Below are 18,374 nucleotides of genomic sequence, written 5' to 3'. Positions count from 1 at the left end.
GTGTGTGAAAAAGAATGTGGGAAGGGAGAGATAAAAATGATATGAGATCCAACATGAACGAGATAGGCTGTGAGAGGAGAAATAAATTGAAAGAGCCAAAGAGTCAGAAAAAATGGATTGGGAGGAGAGCAATAGACACAGATGAGAGATAAGGAGAGTGGGTCAGAGGAAAGAAGACAGGGGAAAAAAAACAAAAGGAAAAAAATATCAGACAGTCCACTGTAAATTCCAACCTATTTCAACATGTACAATTTCAAGGGGACTGCTAAGAGCTATGTCCTGTCAGCCAGTTCCAGGACAAGCCACGAGTAATGGAGGGAGAGTCAGAAGGCAGAGGTGAGAGCGGGGTTCAGGCACATCGGTAGCCCCCAACATTGAGGAGCGGAGCCCTTGTAATGACAGAGGAGGAATTGCCTCTTTTCCTTATCTGTGGCATGCTAAAACTGGAAGACTGCTCTTCATTTTTTTTTTCTTACAAGCTATCTTTGTCTCACATGCTCTCAAAAGCCATTAAAATGCTTGTTGCAAAGCTTCGCAGAGGCTATGCATTCTGGTCATAATATGCAGGCCAAGGGGTTATTATAAGGAAAGGAGATAAACAGGTTCCCTCAAGTGGAGATTTAAGTAATACCTAACAGTGTGGGCCATCTGGTGAATTCCGTGGAAAACAAATTGCCTTTCTTAAGCATTTTTTTAATACTACCTCTATATCATGCTAATTTCAGTAGACAAACATTCCTTTTGGGGCTTGAACAGGAAAAAATAGAGGGCAGTTTGTTCTTTCTCTGGCCTCACAAATGTCTTTGTTTTCAGAATCATCACAACCAAATGATCTTTTTTTTTCTTTTTCATTAGTCAAGTGACAGCCACTAATGGGGTTAAAGGCATTGGATGAGCACTTACCATGTATCAGGGGCCCTTATATGCTATGAGACAGACACAGATCTATAAGAAATCGTCTGTGGACTATATAATCCACAGTGATGCAATCAATAGTAAGTCTAGAACTAGAGTGAGTATGAATTTATTATAGCGGTGAGTACAGATTTATTCCAATTAATGTTTTGTAGCTTTTATAAGGGCAGAGCATACACATTTCTGTCAAAATTAGCCAATATTCACATGGGATGGTACATTTATCACATTTTGGTTGTACTCCAAAAGAAAAAGCCATAAGTAAGTATTAAATGAATTTATAGCCACTCATATATTTAGGGTAAAGAGTACTGATATCTGCAACTGACTTTAAAACTCATCAAAGATAAAATGGATTGATGAGTGGAGTGGGGTAATGATAGATGGTTAAACATGAAACAAAGGAATAGCACTCTACTGCTAAAAATCCAGTGGCATATATGGGAGTTTAGTGAAATATCCAATTTTGGTGCATTTGAAATGTATAGCTTACTTTGTGAGATGATTAACAATGAAAAACTATCAGTTATAGGAGTCAAGCAAAGAAAGTGGCCAAGTAAGGCATAGGGAAAGTGATATGGATGGATTAAAAAAACCTCTGAAGATATCTGTATTAGTATGCTTGCTCCTAATAAAGAAAACTGAAAATCTAAATAAAATTGCACTCTAAGATGATTTGGCTTAAAAGATCTCACAGCTGGATGAAGTGGCACATGCCTATTAACCCAGCTACTGAGGATGCTAAGCTTAGGAGGATTGCAGTTTAATGCCAACCTGGGCAAAAGTTTGTAAGACTCTATCTCAGCTGGCTATTGTGTACCTACCTGTCAACCCATGCACACAGGAAGCTATCCAAGTCAGACATTATTTGAATAAAATAAAGTAGAAAAGGTCTGGGGTGGTGACTCAAATGGTAAAATGATTGTCTAATAATCACAGGGTTCTGAGTTCAAACCGCATTACCCCTAACAAACAAAAACTACCCATATAAGGATTCCATTATCAAAAACTCAGAAGGACCTCGCTAATTGGCTCAGGTCAACCAGGAAGGACGTATTTTTGTACAGCAGTTATTTGAAGCCTTGCTTGAGGCTAGAGGCAAAATTGTTTTCTTGTGTGATGCTTGGGAGGAGGTTGGTTCCTCCCCACACAGGCTCTGCATTTGCTGTATCTTCATTCTATAGCAGCTGGCTTCACCAGCATCCGAGATCTCAGTGCAAGAAGGAAGGCCTTGTTCTTTATCACCTAATCACAGAACATCACTCCAGTCTTAACTCTAGTTATACTAGCTAAATCATAAAATTTGGCCAATAATTACAAAGGGGGTGTGGCTAAGGATGTACTTTTTGTAGAGAAAGGTGCTGAGAATCTGTGGATTTGCTTTTAAACCACTCTAAAACCTAGGTGAGATTTTAGTAAGTCAGTGGTGAAAGAGATTTTAATCTCAAGATCTTTGAGATCCATGTGTGAGGAATAAAGCTCAATATCATAAGGCAAAACTAAGGCAAAAGCCTACACTTAACCGTAGAAAGCCATCAAGAAGGCCCAGCTGGTGAGTTCTTACTGTAGGCAAATCTTCCTTTTGCTGCAAGAAGATTCTATAATTCCAGCTAGGGCTTCTTGATTATTTCTTTTTGTTGGTCAGTCATGGGGCTTGAACTCAGGGCCTGGGCACAGTCCCTGAATTTTCTTTCTCAAAGCTAGCACTCTACTACTTTGAACCAGAGCACCACCTCTGACTTTCTGGTGGATAATTGGAGATGAGAATCTCCTGGACTTTCCTGTCTAGGTTGATTTAGAACTTCGATCTTTAGGTCTCAGCCTCCTAAGTAGTTATGATTAAAGGTAAGAGCCACCAGTTCCCACCTTGAATCAGAGCTAGGTGAAGCTGTAATCAAAACGAATCCTTGTTTTATTATTATTTTTTTAATAATTGAGATAAAATTCACAGGATATAAAATTCACTGCTTCAACCATGTGATTTTTTTAGTGCATTAAAATGTTTCATAATTCTCATGGGTGTCTAACTCCAGGCTTCAACATTAAGCACACAGTCACTTCTCATTTTCCTCCATTTCCTGGTACCAGGTTCATTTGTTCTGTTTTCTGTCTGTACTGACTGATCATCACTGCTTGGCTCCGAGTGAAGAAATAAAGGTGAAGCAGGTGAGACTACTGTGAAGAATGCTTTGGTAAGAATTGACAGGGCCAAGAGGGATGATGAGAATAAATTTCAGGAAAGAGATAATCATGCAGGCAACACAGATGTGCTTAGAGACATGATTGGATGTTGCCTGAAAAGTAGGGATAAGTGTAGAACTTCAGAGAACTCTATATTAAAATTGTCTAAAACAAAAGTGCCCTTTGTGAGGACAGAAGAAGCTACTTAACCCCAAACTGGTTGTGGTATTCTGACAGGAAATACTACCTCGTTATCTTAGGTATGTAGATGAGAATTTGGTGGAGAATAACTGACTGGTAAAATTGACTATGTAAACATAGGTGTTGCACTGAGACAGAGTAAGTCTCTGTAATGGACTTGCTAGCTTTGAGATGTAACTCTGTGATGTTGGGGAGGTGACTTATCCTCTCTCTGGGCTTAGTTTCCTCTTTTGGAATACAAACATGCCCATCCCACCGGTCTTTCTAGGAATGGGACTTGAGCTATGGAAGTGGGTGCACAGAAGACTAGCCACCACTGCCCAGTATATAGCGTGTACTCTCTGATGTTTGCACTGATATCTTTTTATTAAAGGAAGCACACTCTTTAGGGGAAACTAGAGAGATGTAATGCTTCTTTCATCCAATTATATTAACATATCAATTCTAACATACTTTAAATGAAGCCTCTGGGCAGATGGAGTTTTCACTGTTCACAATGTAAGACAGTGGTGTGAATGACACTACTGCAAATCCAGTCCTAGTGTCAATCTGCTGACAGGAACAGTCTCCCTTTGACATTTCTCAAAACCAGGACACCATCTTGAATGCTTCAAGTGTGAGAAAGAACTACTCCAAAAAACTTGAAGCTTTAAAAATATGAATCTACATCTGGAGCTGCTCCTGAGCATTGCATTGATGGTGCAAATATCTCCTGGGATCTTTGCATCATCAACCCCTTTTAAAATATTGGAACTGCATAATGGAGAAAACATTGTTCTATGAAACATAAAGCTTTGCTGACAAGACTGGAGGGAAAGAAAAAAAATGGTGATTTAACTGTGGATCCTGTGCTCAGAAGCAAATATTCAGTCTTGGAGTGATATTCATTTAGCTTAAGTGGGTTGGTTGCATTGGCAAGAATACTGCCAGCAGGCCATGTAGGCATGGTTCCACAAGGGACACTACACTGTTGAAGCAGAGAAATATGTGGGAGAATGAGCTTCTTTGGACCCTATCTCCCCCTACCCCATCAGTGTTTAGAAAACGGGTCTTGCTGTGTAGGTTAGCCACACCTCAAACTCATCCTCCTGCTTTTATCTTCTGTGCTAGGATTACAGACATGTGCCCCTAGGCATGTACCAGGCTGTTAATGCATAAGTACACTGTTCATTTGGTTTAGAACACTAAGAATCAAACCCAGAGCTTTGCATATGGTAGGGAAGTTCTCTGAACTATCTGCTGAGTTCTCAGGTACCCTGCTGTCTAAGCAGTGATGATATATTATCATCCACAGCATATGTAAAGATCCAGGCCACTAAAGCTAAAAGAACCAGGAGGCTGGGCACCAGTGGCTTATTCCTACAATCCTACCTACTCAGAAGGCTGAATTTTGAGAATCGTGGTTCAAAGCCATCCAGAGAAAAAGCAACCCATGAGAACCTTAATATCTTCAAATAACCATTGAAAAGTGGTTGTTGAACCATTAAAAAGTGGCTATTGTTCAATGGGTAGAGTGCTAGCCTTGAACAAAAACTATCAGTGACAGGAACCAGGTTCTGAATTTATGCTTCAGGACAAGTATAAAAATAAAAAAATTAAAAAAAAACATCATGAGAATGGATGGTAAACTTTTGGTATAGGGAAAGAATCTGTCCTCTCAAATAGCAAAATTCCTCTAGGACTTGGTCCCATCATCTGGGCATGGGGTTATGTTTGATAACTTTGCAAACGAGCCCTGTATGTATTTGCCATGCTGTCTCTATGGCTGGGTGTCAATGTCTCAACACTATTGTGCAAAAGTTTGCACATCCTGTCTGATCTTTGAAAAAAACCTGTCTCATTCACAAATCTAGATAATCCTGAATGAGATTGCTAAGCTTCACTTGCCAGTCAAAGAGCTCTGCGGTTCAGGACACCATTCTCTGGTCCCACAGCTACCTGTTATGTATGTTCTGATGTGACCTCAGCAGGACCAGCTTTCTCACCTGCTGTGTGTGAGCTTTCCACAAAGCCCATTCCTTTCCCCAACACGTTTCCTCTATTTCTACTTTTACCGTTCTCTCTTTTAGAGTTCATTGTAAATTTGAACTTCAGCCTTTCTCTTAAGATCTGGTTAGTTTCTCTTAGCTTTCAATTTTTCTTTTAATTTAATATACTAATCTCTGCCTTGACCCCAGACCACTAAAAGCCAACATTCATGGGTGGCTAGCTTTCTGATGACCTCCTAAAGGAAGGGCTGAAAATGGGCTGCTACTTAGATAGGCATTTAGAAAATCTGTTCTGTCCTGTACAAGCATAAGCAATGCTAAATTGGTCCTTGGAAGAGTTTCAAAGACAAAGGATAGAATATAGTCTGTTTAGTGGCTCCCTTTCTAAGATAGATGAGAGTATAGGTACGTATTTATTTGATTGCGAAGTTTAAAGACTGAGTCTAAGTGATAGTGATAAGGAAAAATAAGACATGTACCACAGCACAATAGTATAAGAATGGAGAGATTTATTCTGATTGGGGTTAATATTTGGAGATATCTACCCTTGTTGCTAAAAATTAACTCTAAATATCATATAGACTACATAAGTAAATGTAATTAAACAAACATGTCAAAAATGATGTTTAGATTGTCTGGGTAAAAGGCTGAGATCCAAAGTCCACTGGATGAGGACATTGAAATGTGGCCTTTGCATACAGCTTAAAGCAATGTACCAACAGAAGATGGCCTGAAAAATCCACAAGACTCTCTGGAAATCTGATTGAGAGCAATAAAAATGAATTTTACTAATGAAAAGTGACTCCATTTTGTGGTTAGTCATATTAAAGAAATGTTCCACATAATCACTGTGAAATTAAATGTTGGTAAATAAGCTGCTTAATGTATATCTAAATAATTTTTTTATTAAAGAATTTATTAACGTTGATTTTTACATCATATTTTAAATGACAAGTTTAACAAACAAGTGTTCAAGAAGGGAATCTCTACAGTCACTGGGACTTAGTATTTAGAACTTAATCAAAATTAGGCTAAGGGTTTGTATGTCATAGAAACTTACTAATTTATGAAATAAAACTTTATGTCTATAAAGTCATAGATTTTTATGTCTATATAGTTATGTTTATATTTCCATTATCATGTCCATAGCATTGGGTATGCAGTTATTGAGTCCTCGCTCTTGTAGTCTTTGGATTTAATAGCCACATATTAAGGATACCATGCGCCTTTTGTTCCTTAGGTCTTGACTTGTCTCACTCAACATGATTCGCTCTAGATTCATCCACTTCCCTGCAAATGCCATTATTTTATCTTGTCTGTTGGCTATGTAGAATTCCATTGTGTATATATACCACATTTTCTGTATCTACTCATCTGCAGTAGGGCATCTGGATTGTTTCCACTGCCTGGCTATTGTGACTAGTGCAGAGATGAACATAGCTGAGCAGGTGTCCTTATAATATCTTGGGTCATGATGTTCAGGATGGATGCCCAGAAGTGGTATGGCGGGACCAGAGGGAAGGTCTATTTTCAGTTCTTTAAGAAACCTCCACACTTTTTTCCACAGTGGCTGAACTAGTTTACATTCCCACCAGCAGTGTAGTAGGGTTCCTTTTTCTTCACAACCCTTCCAGCAACTGTCATTGTCTGAGTTCAAAATCTTGGCCATTCTTGTTGGGATAAGGTGGTATCTTAGGGTTGTTTTAATTTGCATTTCCTTTATGACCATAGATGATGAACATTTTCTCATATGCTTTTCTGCCATTTTAATCTCTTCTTCTGATAAGTCTCTCTTTAGTTCCCTTGTTTATTGGGTTTTGGGGGGATTAGTTTCTTGAGTTCCCTGTAGATACTGGATATTAAGCATTTGTCAGATGTATTATTGGTGAATATCTTTTCCCAGTTGGCTGACTGTCTCTCTACTTTTGCTACTATGTTTTTATCTGTACAGAAACTTTTCATTTTTAGGTAGTCCCATTTATTGAGTCTCTCTCCAATCTGTTGTGACCCTGGGATTCTGTTCAGGAATCTTTTGCCCATGCCTATGAGTTCCAGGATTTCTCCTACTCTATCACATAGCAGTTTCACAGTTTCCGGTCTGACATTGAAGTCTTGGATCCACTTTGAGTTAATGCTTGGCGAAAGGCTAGGGTCAATTTTTAGTTTTCTGCATGTGGCTGCCCAGTTTTGCCAGCACCAATAATTGAATAGACTGTGTTTGTTCCACTGTATATCTTTGGCTCCTTTGTCAAATACAAGTTGCCTATAGGTATGTGGTTCTATTTCTGGGTCTTCTATTCTGTTCCACTGATCTTCTGGTCTGTTTTTGTGCCAGTACCAAGCAGTTTTTGTTATTATGGCTCTATAGTAGAGTTTGAAGTCTGGTATTGTAATACCACCAGCATTGCTCTTTTTGCCTAGAATTGTTTTGGCTATTCTAGGTCTTTTCTTGTTCCATATGAATCTTTGGATTATATCTTCTATTTCAGTGAAGAATGTCTTTGGGATTTTGATGGGGATTGCATTGAATTTGTATATCAATTTTGGCAGTATAGCCATTTTCACTATGTTGGTTCTCCCTAGCCATGAGCATGGGATGTCTTTCCATTTTCTAGTGGCCTCTTTAATTTCTTTTGTTAGGCTTTTATAGTTTTCATTGAATAATTCCTTTACATCTTTGGTTAAGTATATTCCTAAATATTTTATTCTTTTAGGGGCTATTATGAATGGGATCATTTTCTTGATTTGGCCTTCTGTTTGAGTATTATTGGTGACTTCTGAAGGTTAATTTTGTATCCTGCCACTTTGCTAAAGTAGTTTATTAATTCTAGTAGTTTGGGAGTGGAGTTTGTTGGGTCACTGAAGTAGAGGATCATGTCATCTGCGAATAGGGATAGTTTAATTTCTTCTTTCCCTATGTGGATCCCTTTGATGTTCTTTTCTTGCCTTATTGCTCTTGCTAAGGGTTCCAGCACTATATTGAAGAGAAGTGGAGAGAGTGGGCATCCCTGTCTAGTTCCTGATTTTAAAGTGAATGGTTCCAGTCTTTCACTATTTAGCATAATACTGGCTGTAGGTTTTTCATATATGGCTTTCACTATTTTGAGGAATGTACCACTTATTCCTATTTTTTTCTAGTGCTTTCAACATGAATGGATGTTGTATTTTTTCAAATGCCTTCTCCTCGTCCAGAGAAATTATCACATGATTCTTATCCTTAGCTCTATTGATGTGATGTATTACATTAATTGATTTGTGAATCTTAAACCAGCCTTGCATCAGTGGGATGAAGCCTACTTGATCATAGTGTATGATTTTTTAAATTTGTTTCTGGATTCCGTTGGCTAATATTTTATTGAGGAGTTTTGTGTCTGTGTTCATTAGAGAGATAGGTCTGTAGTTTTCTTTTTTTGTTGGGTCTTTCCCTGGTTGGGGATGAGAGTTATACTAGCTTCATAAAATGAGTTTGGTATTGCTCCTTCTGTTTCTATTTCTAGGAAGAGTTTCAAGAGTGTAGGTGTTATTTCATCTTTAAATGTCTTGTAGAATTCCTCAGTGAATCCGTCTGGACCTGGGCTCTTTTTGGTTGGCATTTCCCTGATTGCTTCCACAATTTCATTGTAAGAGATTGGTTTGTTCAATTTGTTTACCTCATTGTTGTTCAGTGTGGGTAGCCTATATTTATTTAAGAAATCATCCATTTCTACTAGATTTTCTTGTTTCTTTGAATATAGGCCCTGGTAGTACCTATTCATTGTGGACTGAATTTCTTGGAAATCAGTTGTGATTGTTCCCATAGGGGTCTCTAATCTTGTTTATTTGTGTCTCTCCTTTCCTTTTTTTGATTAATCTTGCCATGGGTCTGTCTATTTTGTTGACTCTTTCAAAGAACCAACTTTTTGATTTATCAATTTTGTGTTTAGTAGATCTTATTTCAATCTCTGATATTTCTGATTTTATTTTTGTTATTTCTGTCCTTTTAGTTGTTTTAGAATTAACTTTTTCTTCCTCCTTTAGGTGTTTCAGGGTTTTTTTTTAGGTTATTTACATGCTCTTCTTCTGTCTTTTTAATATGTACTCCTAGTGCGATAAATTTGCCTCTTAGAACTGCCTTTGCTGTGTCCCATAAGTTCCTTTGTGATGTTTCGTGATTGTCATTACATTCAAGGAAGTTTTTAATTTCATTTCTGATCTGATCTGTAACCCAGGAGTTACTCAGAAGTGTGTTGTTCAGCTTCCAAGTGATTGTTTTTTGACTTTGACTGCATTGTTCAGGATTAGTCTGACTCCACCGTGGTCTGATAGAATGCATGCGATTATATGGGTCCTCTTGTATCTGCTCAAGTTTTCTGTATGAACTATTATATGATCTCTTTTGGAGTGTGTTCCATGTGCTGCTAAGAAAAATGTAAGAAGTTTTGCCGTTGGGTGGAAGACTCTTTGTATATCTGTTAAGCCCAGCTGGGCTATGGTGTCGTTTAAGTCGATGGTGTCTTTGCTTAACTTTTGTTGAGTTGACCTGTCATTTGTTGAGAGTGGTGTATTGAGGTCTCCCACTATGTTTGTGTTTGAGTCTATCTTGTTTTGTAATTCTAAGAGAGTTTGTTTGACGAATTTGGGTGCTCCCATGTTGGGGGAGTAAATATTTATAACTGTAATATTATGGGCATGGATTGTACCCTTTACTAATATATAATGGCCATCTCTATCTTTATGTACTGATTTTACTGAGAAGTTAATTTTGTCGGAGATTAAGATTGCTACTCCTGCTTTTTTGCATGGTGCAGTGGAGTGGAAAATTCTTTTCCATCCTTTCACTTGGAATTTGTTTCTGTCTTTGGTGGTGAGGTGGGTCTCTTGGAGGCAACATATGGATGGGTGGTGTTTTTTAATCCAGTCTGCTGCTCTGTGTCTTTTGATTGGATTGGCTTCAGGCTGTTCACATTTAGGGAAATTATGGAGAAGTGGTCTGTGTCCATTGTCATTATTTATTTTTACTTCTAAGTTTCTTTCTGTCTCTTTTTTCCCCCTTTTGGGTTTAGTGAATTATAGATATTTGCTTCTTGATGGGGCTCTTGATGTTCTACAATTTGTTCTCGATTAATTAATATTTTTTGTAATGCTGGTTTACGCTGGATTCATAAAGCTTCTCTTTGGAGTGAAATATTCTTGTTTCTCCCTCAAATGTAAATGCTAGTTTTGCTGGATATATCAGTCTGGGTTGGCAGTTGTTGGTCTTCAGGACATAATTAAATAATTTTTAAATGAAGAGGACTAAGAAATAAAATATGTTTGTGACAAACAGATTTGGCCTAAGAACCCACTTATTTTGAGGGTCAATATCTACCTGCTGATAGTACAGGATCTGTTATCAATATGAAGCATGTTTTCAGTTACCCTTTTTAGGAGTTCTGGTAACTGAAAACATGCAATTCACCTAGGAATGTAATTATGTAGTCTTAGGATGTCATGTGATTCTATCATTTCCTGTATTTCCTTCCTTCCACCTTCCTTTTTGACAGTAGTAGGGATTTAGCTGAGGAACGTGCTGCATGCTAGGCAGGTCTTCTAGCAATTGAGTCACACTATTAGCCACTTTTTATGTTGGTTATTTTTGAGGTAAGTCTGGCTTTGTGCCATGGCTGCCCTTATCTGCATTCCTTCTAGTTTTGTTTTATCTTGTCACTAGATATAATGTGTGTGCATGAGAAAGCTGATTAACAAATGTGTGCCTAGCCATTGGTTGAGATGGAGCTTCATAATTTTTTTTTTGCATGGGTTAGCATGAAATGGTTTATTTTACTTTGTACATGAGGAGAGTGAGAATCAGGAAGGTTAGATAAATTGTTAACTTAAAAAGCTAGTAAATGGCAGAGCTAGGACTTAAATTCAAATTTGTCGAATGAGAAAATACATTTTCAAATACACTTAGGCCTAGCTTACCTTCTCCACAAGGACGCTGGCAACTCAAACCTAGTGTATCCTTACAAGTCTATTATTCACATATGCTAGCAGAAGGGAACAGAAATATTGCTATTTGTATTGAAATAGTATTCATTCAAATCTCAAACTATGACCCTCAGCTCTTCACCTTGCACATGGAAAGGATTACAATTCTGAGCTACAATGCCCAACCGTATCTTTTCATTTCCTGAATATAAATGCTTTGTAGAGAGCTATAATGAAGAATTATACATTCTGTATTTGCATTTGTCTGTCTGTCTATGTATGAAGGTCTGTCTATACACATAGAATTACCAAGATAGATCTTTGACTACAATCATTGAAAAATTACAATATTTAAGGGATTTCTATGGAAAGAAAGTCCATATACCTATGAAACAGTCTTTGAAAACAATGGAGACTTGGAAAAAGACATTTAAAAAGAGGTATAGATAAGGGCATGATAGTTACAGTTGATTGGGTGAATAGTTTATGCCTATAGCTTTACTTAGATGATCTTAATCCATCAAATTACCCCATAAAGAGGCTCACATTTCACTTTAAACGTAAGGATATAGAGAATCACAAAGGTTAAATAATTTATCAGAGTTTACAAGGCTAGTAGAGCTGAGATTTAAATCTAAATCTGTCTGAACTCATGGCCCAAAATCTTTCCGGTATGCAAAGGAAACTGATGTTAAATAAGATAGACAAACAGGACTCTTTCGGTTTCTTTCCATTTACACATGTGAATGGGGGCCTTGTAAGATGCTCCAGTAGTGACAGAGTTGCCAGTAGTCTTTTGGAGAAGGTATGTTTCTGTGTAGAATTAGAAATGCATTCTTTCACCGGGTGCAGGGCCCTACACCTGTAATCTTAGCTACTCAGGAGGCTGAGATCTGGAGATCATGGTTCAAAGTCAGGCCGGGCAGGAAAGTCTATGAGACTTTTACCTGCGATTAACCACTAGAAAACAAGAAGTTATGCTGTGGCTCTAAGTGAGAGAGGACTAGCCTTGAGCAAAAGAGCTCAGGGACAGTGCTCAGGATCTGAGTTCAAGACCCATGTCTGACCCCCACAAAAAATGAAGAAATGTATCCTTTTATCACATATGTTTTGAGGCTTTCTAAGTTTATAACTTTCTTTGGAGTTTGAGAAAATGATATAAAAGTGTCTGTATCTGCTGTCAAATTACACCTACAAGGTAGCTCACTATACTTTAAGTCTCAGAGAAGAGTGTATTCAAGAGTTCCTAGGTCAGAGGCCTATGTTGTATGTACATCAGTGTAAAGATCATAGCCTTTTATCTGAACATACAGGAGTAAAAAGGTATTGATTAGCAATCAGTTGATGATTGAGTATTTTGACTAGGAGTTGGACACACTCAGTACATCTTTTGTGAGGATCCTAGCAAAGTAACTTTTTGATATCTTGGTTTTCTTGTTTGCATTATAGTCACAATCACATCTACCTCATTTATCTCACATTGTTTTAAGACTAAATTTGAGGAACTCGAAAAGTTTCAAGTTCTAAGCTAATGAATCATTAACTGTGTGAAATTAGAATCAGTCTTTAGGGAGCTTCAAATATGATTGGGATGAAATGAGAAACACACACATTAAGAGTGTGATCCAACATCCACTAATCATAGAAATACAAAAGGCTATCATAGGGCAGGCAGGGACCTCATTCCAGCTGGAAACGGAAGGTAGCCATTTGTTGAGTAGTAGATGGAACTATTCAGTTGAAACTACAAAAAACTTGGTGGGCAGAATCTCATTAAGTTTAAAATGCCTACAGGATCATAATGACACTGTTGATTTTCTGACCAGTGCTTAGTTCTTCAGTCTGGATAAATAGCAAATGTATTATGAAGAAATAATAATGACCTGGATTTGGACCATTTTTTAAAAAATTCTTGTTGTTGGTATTTTTTTTTGTAAGAAGATAGATATGGGAAAAAGGGACTGGCCAACAATTCCATGTAAGCTGATGCTTATGAGTATGGTATATCAGGTTGAGATTATGACTCTAAAACAACTTCTGAAATCATCCAAGTAGAATGAGTTATAGTCAGAATTAGTTTTTATGCCAAAATATGTTGTGTTCCAAATATCTCAGAACAGGTGGCTTAGATTATTCCAGTTATGAGTTTCTACTTATCAGAACACCTGATAAATGAGAATACCATTTCTTTTGTCCATGCTAAATGGAAGAAATTATTATTTTGCTAACTTTGACATTTCACTATGGTCAGACATTAAGTTGGGATCATATTAATGAATGAAAAATATTGTGAATTAAGTGCCATTAATAAGGTAAGATTCAGGATATGAAAAAGAGCAAAGATAAGGTTTAAGAACTTGGAATCAATTATGGACAATTCCTATTTCCCCATTATTCCCCATGCAGCCTAATTGATAAGCATATTCAAAACTCCAGGATCCATTAGAGGGGTAACTTAAGTTAGCAATATATAAAGTAGGGCCAGGGGAACAGGTTTGATTGGCAGACTTGTGTCTTGCAATGATTAGTAGTCAAAATCTCAATATCCACATGGCCAGATCATGATCTTGTCCCACAGTCTGCTGGGTGACATATCAGTAGTCATCTCGCTATGAATGCTGAGATAATGATGGCTGGGTAGCACCATTATAATTATGCTAAGAGCATCATCCAGAAGTTGTGATGCAAAGCTCTGAAACTCAGTTAACTCTAAGTATCTCAGAAAGATGCATGGAATCTGGGACTAGGAAACTTATAATGCCTCAGTACACCAAGGCAGATGCCTTGCATTGAAGACAAAAAGCTTGAGATCTCTTAATAAAGCATGATCCAGTCTTTCGATGAATCACCAATCTCCATAAAGCAATACTATTTCCATGTAGGCTTTTGTGGTTTGGATCCGGTTACTCAAAGATTCATGTATGAAAAGCTTGATTGGCAAGGTAACAGTGTCAAAAGGCAATATGTTAATATCCATCAGGGAGGGAAGCCAAGGAGATAGGTGGTCAGGACAGCACCCTCGTGGATGGACTAAGTCCTTCTTCCTTGACAGGTTGGGTTCCTTCTCTGAAGAATATTAGATTTTCTGAGGGTAATTTAGGATAGTTACAAGGGTGAGTTGTTAAAGCACAAACATGTAACAAAACCCTCCCACCAGTAACCGCTGTCTTGTCTTTCATTTATGTCTCTTCACTGCAGGAATCTGTTTTCCCTTTGGGTTCTCAGCCATGTTGCAGTTCAGCAGGAAGCCCTAACCAAGAGCTGAGAAGCTACTGACCCATGCCCTTGAACTTATACAACTCCAAAATCCTGAGCCTGAAATAAGTGAGCCTTGTTACTTTATGAACTATCTAGCCTAAGGAATTTTATTATAATACAAAAATAGACTAAGGGGTTTCATATAAAGACCAAGAGGCAAGTAGGGCTTTGGTGACAAGAACGAAAGCCATGCATTTCCTTAACTGTTTTGTTGCCTCCCAACTTTCTTTTTTTCATACATTTTTTATTGTAATTAATAGAAGGGTTACATTATATTCACCAGATAGAAGGTGTATTACTTCTCATACACTGATACCCTTTCTCATGTCTTGGTCCCCATTTCCCGCCACCCACCTCCACCCCCTTATCTTGTTTTCCTCCCATCCCTATTCGACTTCAAATAACCAAATCCACATATATACAATATATCAGATAAAAAGGTGAACTACTGTAACAATATGAGATAACCAAGGGACAGCAACAGAGATGAGAGATAACATAGTACATTAAGGACAACAATCACTCATTATATGGCTTTTGTTTCTATATCCTGGAAGTCCTTTCATTTAGCGTCATTCCATACAGCCTCATGTATCTAGGTTTTGTTCTATTGTAAATCTCTGCTAGGAGAGCCCCAGGTTTCTACTGATTATGTCAAATAAGGGAAACCATTGAGCCTATGTTCGTTTGAGTCTGGCTTACTTCACTTAATATAATTTCTTCTAAGTCTTTCCATTTCCTTACAAATGGGGTGATGTTGTTCTTTCTGACAGCAGCATAGAATTCCTTTGTGTATAAATACATCTTGTTGATCCGCTCATCAACTGAGGGGCATCTGGGTTGGTTCCATATCTGTGCTATGGTAAATACTGCTGCAATGAACATCGTTGTGCTAGTGGATTTAGTATGTCCTTGTTTCTGGATGATTGGGTAAATGCCAAGTAGTGGAATTGCTGGGTCATAGGGGAGCTCTGTGTTTAGTCTTTTGAGGAACTGCCATACTGCTTTCCATAGTGGTTGAACAAGTTTGCACTCCCACCCACAGTGTAGTAGTGATCCCTCCTGGCCACATTCCCCTCTAGCATCTGTTGTTAGTAGATTTCTTGATCCTTGCCATTCTAACTAGAGTGAGATGGAATCTTAGAATTGTTTTGATTTGCATTTCTTTTATGGCCAGAGATGTCGAGCATTTCTTCATATGTTTATAGGCCATTCTTATTTCTTCTTCAGAGAAGATTCTCTTTAAGTCTTTGGCCCATCTTTTAATGGGATTGTTGTTTCTTTGGAGATTAGTTTTGGAGTGATTCAATTTTTTGAGCTGTTGATATATTTTAGATATGTGCCTCCCAACTTTCTACTCTAAGTTCTTTTAAAGAGGAAAGGTGTGAGATTGTAGCTAACACCTAGAAGTTGCTTTATTTATCATAGTCCATTCATCATAGTTGTTTGGAAAAACTTGTCCCCATGATAAGTTTTGGTTGGACCAATTCTTTCTAAGGTTTTAGAACACTAACATAATGAATGACTCCGAGCCGGGCACAGAGGCTCATGCTTGTAATTGTAGCTACTCAGGAGGCTGAGATCTGAGGATTGAGGTTCAAAGCCAGCCCCGGCATTAAAGTCCATGAGATCCTTATCTCCAATTAACCACCAGAAAGCTGGAAGTGGCACTGTGACTCAAGGGGTAGGGTGGTAGCCTTGAGCTGAAGAGCTCAGGGACAATGCCCAGGCCCAGAGTTGAAGTCCCATTACTGACCAAAAAAAAAAAAAAAAGAATGAATCTGAGATAATGCAGTATTTTGAGCAATTCTGTTGTTACATTGTAGAAATAATATAAATAAGGGGGGGTAGAAAAATAGCTGCCTCATATCCACACATAATTTTCTGTTTTGTAATAACTAACATTTTAGTCATATATCCAACATAGGCTAATGTTTCCACTAAGGAATTAGCAAGAATATAGATATACTCTCAGCCATGGCTTTTCTTTTTTTTTGGTCATGGGGTGTGAACTTGGAGCCTGGGTGCTGTTTCTGAGCTCTTTTGTTAAAGACTAGCACTCCACCACTGTGAGCCACAGTACCACCTGGAAGTTTTCTGGGGGTTAATTAGAGATAATCATGTCATGGACTTCCCTGCCCGGGCTGGCTTTGGACCATGATCCTTATATCTTAGCCTCTTGCATAGCTAGGATTACAGGCATGAGCCACATATGGTTTTTAAAAACCATATGTGGATTCTATGTATGGCCTATATTGGAACATGGTGAAAAACAGAGGAGAGAAGTCTTGATGATAAGCACAATGTGGGAGTGATAAGATCATTTCACTCCCTAGGCTCTGTTAGAAAAGGCCAGCAACAATGAGTATAATTCTGAAATGCTCTAAGAGTCACTGGCTATCATAACAAGCCCAGCCCTTCTGAGACCAGCACGTAGAAAAACCATATAGAGATGACCAAAGAACTCCAGCTGATCCCAACTCCTCTGAGAGTTTTCAGTTCACACACCAAAGATGCCTTTAAATCCATCCCAGCACTCATGCTACGGCTATCTGATTAGAAACCTTCAGTAATAATTGTCTCACTGAGCCCAGACAAGGCCTAGATCCATTAGCAAAATGAATGCATTTGACTGTTTTATACTACCCTCCCAGGAGAAGTCATTCCTGGTAATTGATCACCACAACAGTTTAATGATTATCTTCTATAGACTCTCTTCTTCCAGATGGAGGACAGAGACACGGGCGGCAGTAGTCAAAGTGGAAGGCCAAGTATCTGATTGTGATGGCATGCCTAAGTGTTATAAGATAGGACTTGATCCACCCTCCACAACTATGTCTTCTTTACCTCCTCTCTTGTTTTGCATTGTCCTTTCGTTTTAACTTACCTCTCCTTTTTTTTTTTGTCAGAAAGGTCCCTGTGTTGACTGGCTCTCTTTTCACTGCACAAAGGGCAACTTCTATAAGATTTCTCAGCCTCTCCTGAAGTTCAGCTAAGGCCATGCGCTCCAACTCTGGCTAATGGAATATTGGCAGGAGTGATGAAATGGTGCTCCATGACTGGCCTTAAGAAGCTTCCTATGCAATACTTAGAGAAACTCTTTCCTTTCAGCGGTGGCCTTGGCGGTCAGATGTTTCAGAAGACGCAGGAGAGCCCCTCACTGCGATGGGTTCTGACACAAGTGAGGGATAAACGACTGTTAAGCCTCTGAGAGGGTAAGTGTTGAGGCTCTTTAGGGTCAACAGCTAGCATGGCAAGCATTACCATAACTTCCACAAGGCCTTTGACCCCACTCTCTTTCTGCTGACGATGCTCTCCTTTCTGTTGGACACCCCCTCCACAGTCTTCATCCAATATACTCCTTTCTAACCTTCCAAGGGGGCTGCTTTTGAAGATGATTGAAAAGTCAGAATTCCCTTTGGATCTTTGATAGTTGCTGAAGAATCTTAACTTTGCCCATCTACCTGCTGTGGGGGCCCAAATGGAACTCAAAATACTGGAAAATACTGGAAACTATTTCACACTAGATTTTCTCTCCTGAAAAACTTTAGAGGCAGGACATTGTGAAAGTAGAGAAAACAACTAACAGCTTCTTTAAAGAAAATTGATTTCAGCCAGGCACTGGTGGCTCATATCTATAATCCTAGCTACTCAGGAGGCTGAGATCTGAAGTTCATGATTCAAGGCTGGCCCAGGACAGGAAAGTCAGCAAGTCTTATTAAGAGTCTAATTAACCATGACAACTCTGGAAGTAGCTCAAGTGATGGAGGGCTAATCTTAAGCAGAAAATAGATATGTTTTTACAGATGCTTTTTCTTCCTTTTCTTTTTTTTTCTAAGAGTCACATCAAAATATGCTTTCCACAGACCAGCCTTTTCTGTA

Source organism: Megascapheus bottae, chromosome 10 (genome assembly GCF_031878675.1).
Source record: "Megascapheus bottae isolate mThoBot1 chromosome 10, mThoBot2.hap1, whole genome shotgun sequence".
Classification (NCBI taxonomy): Eukaryota; Metazoa; Chordata; class Mammalia; order Rodentia; family Geomyidae; genus Megascapheus; species Megascapheus bottae.
This window is presented reverse-complemented; position numbering follows the sequence as displayed.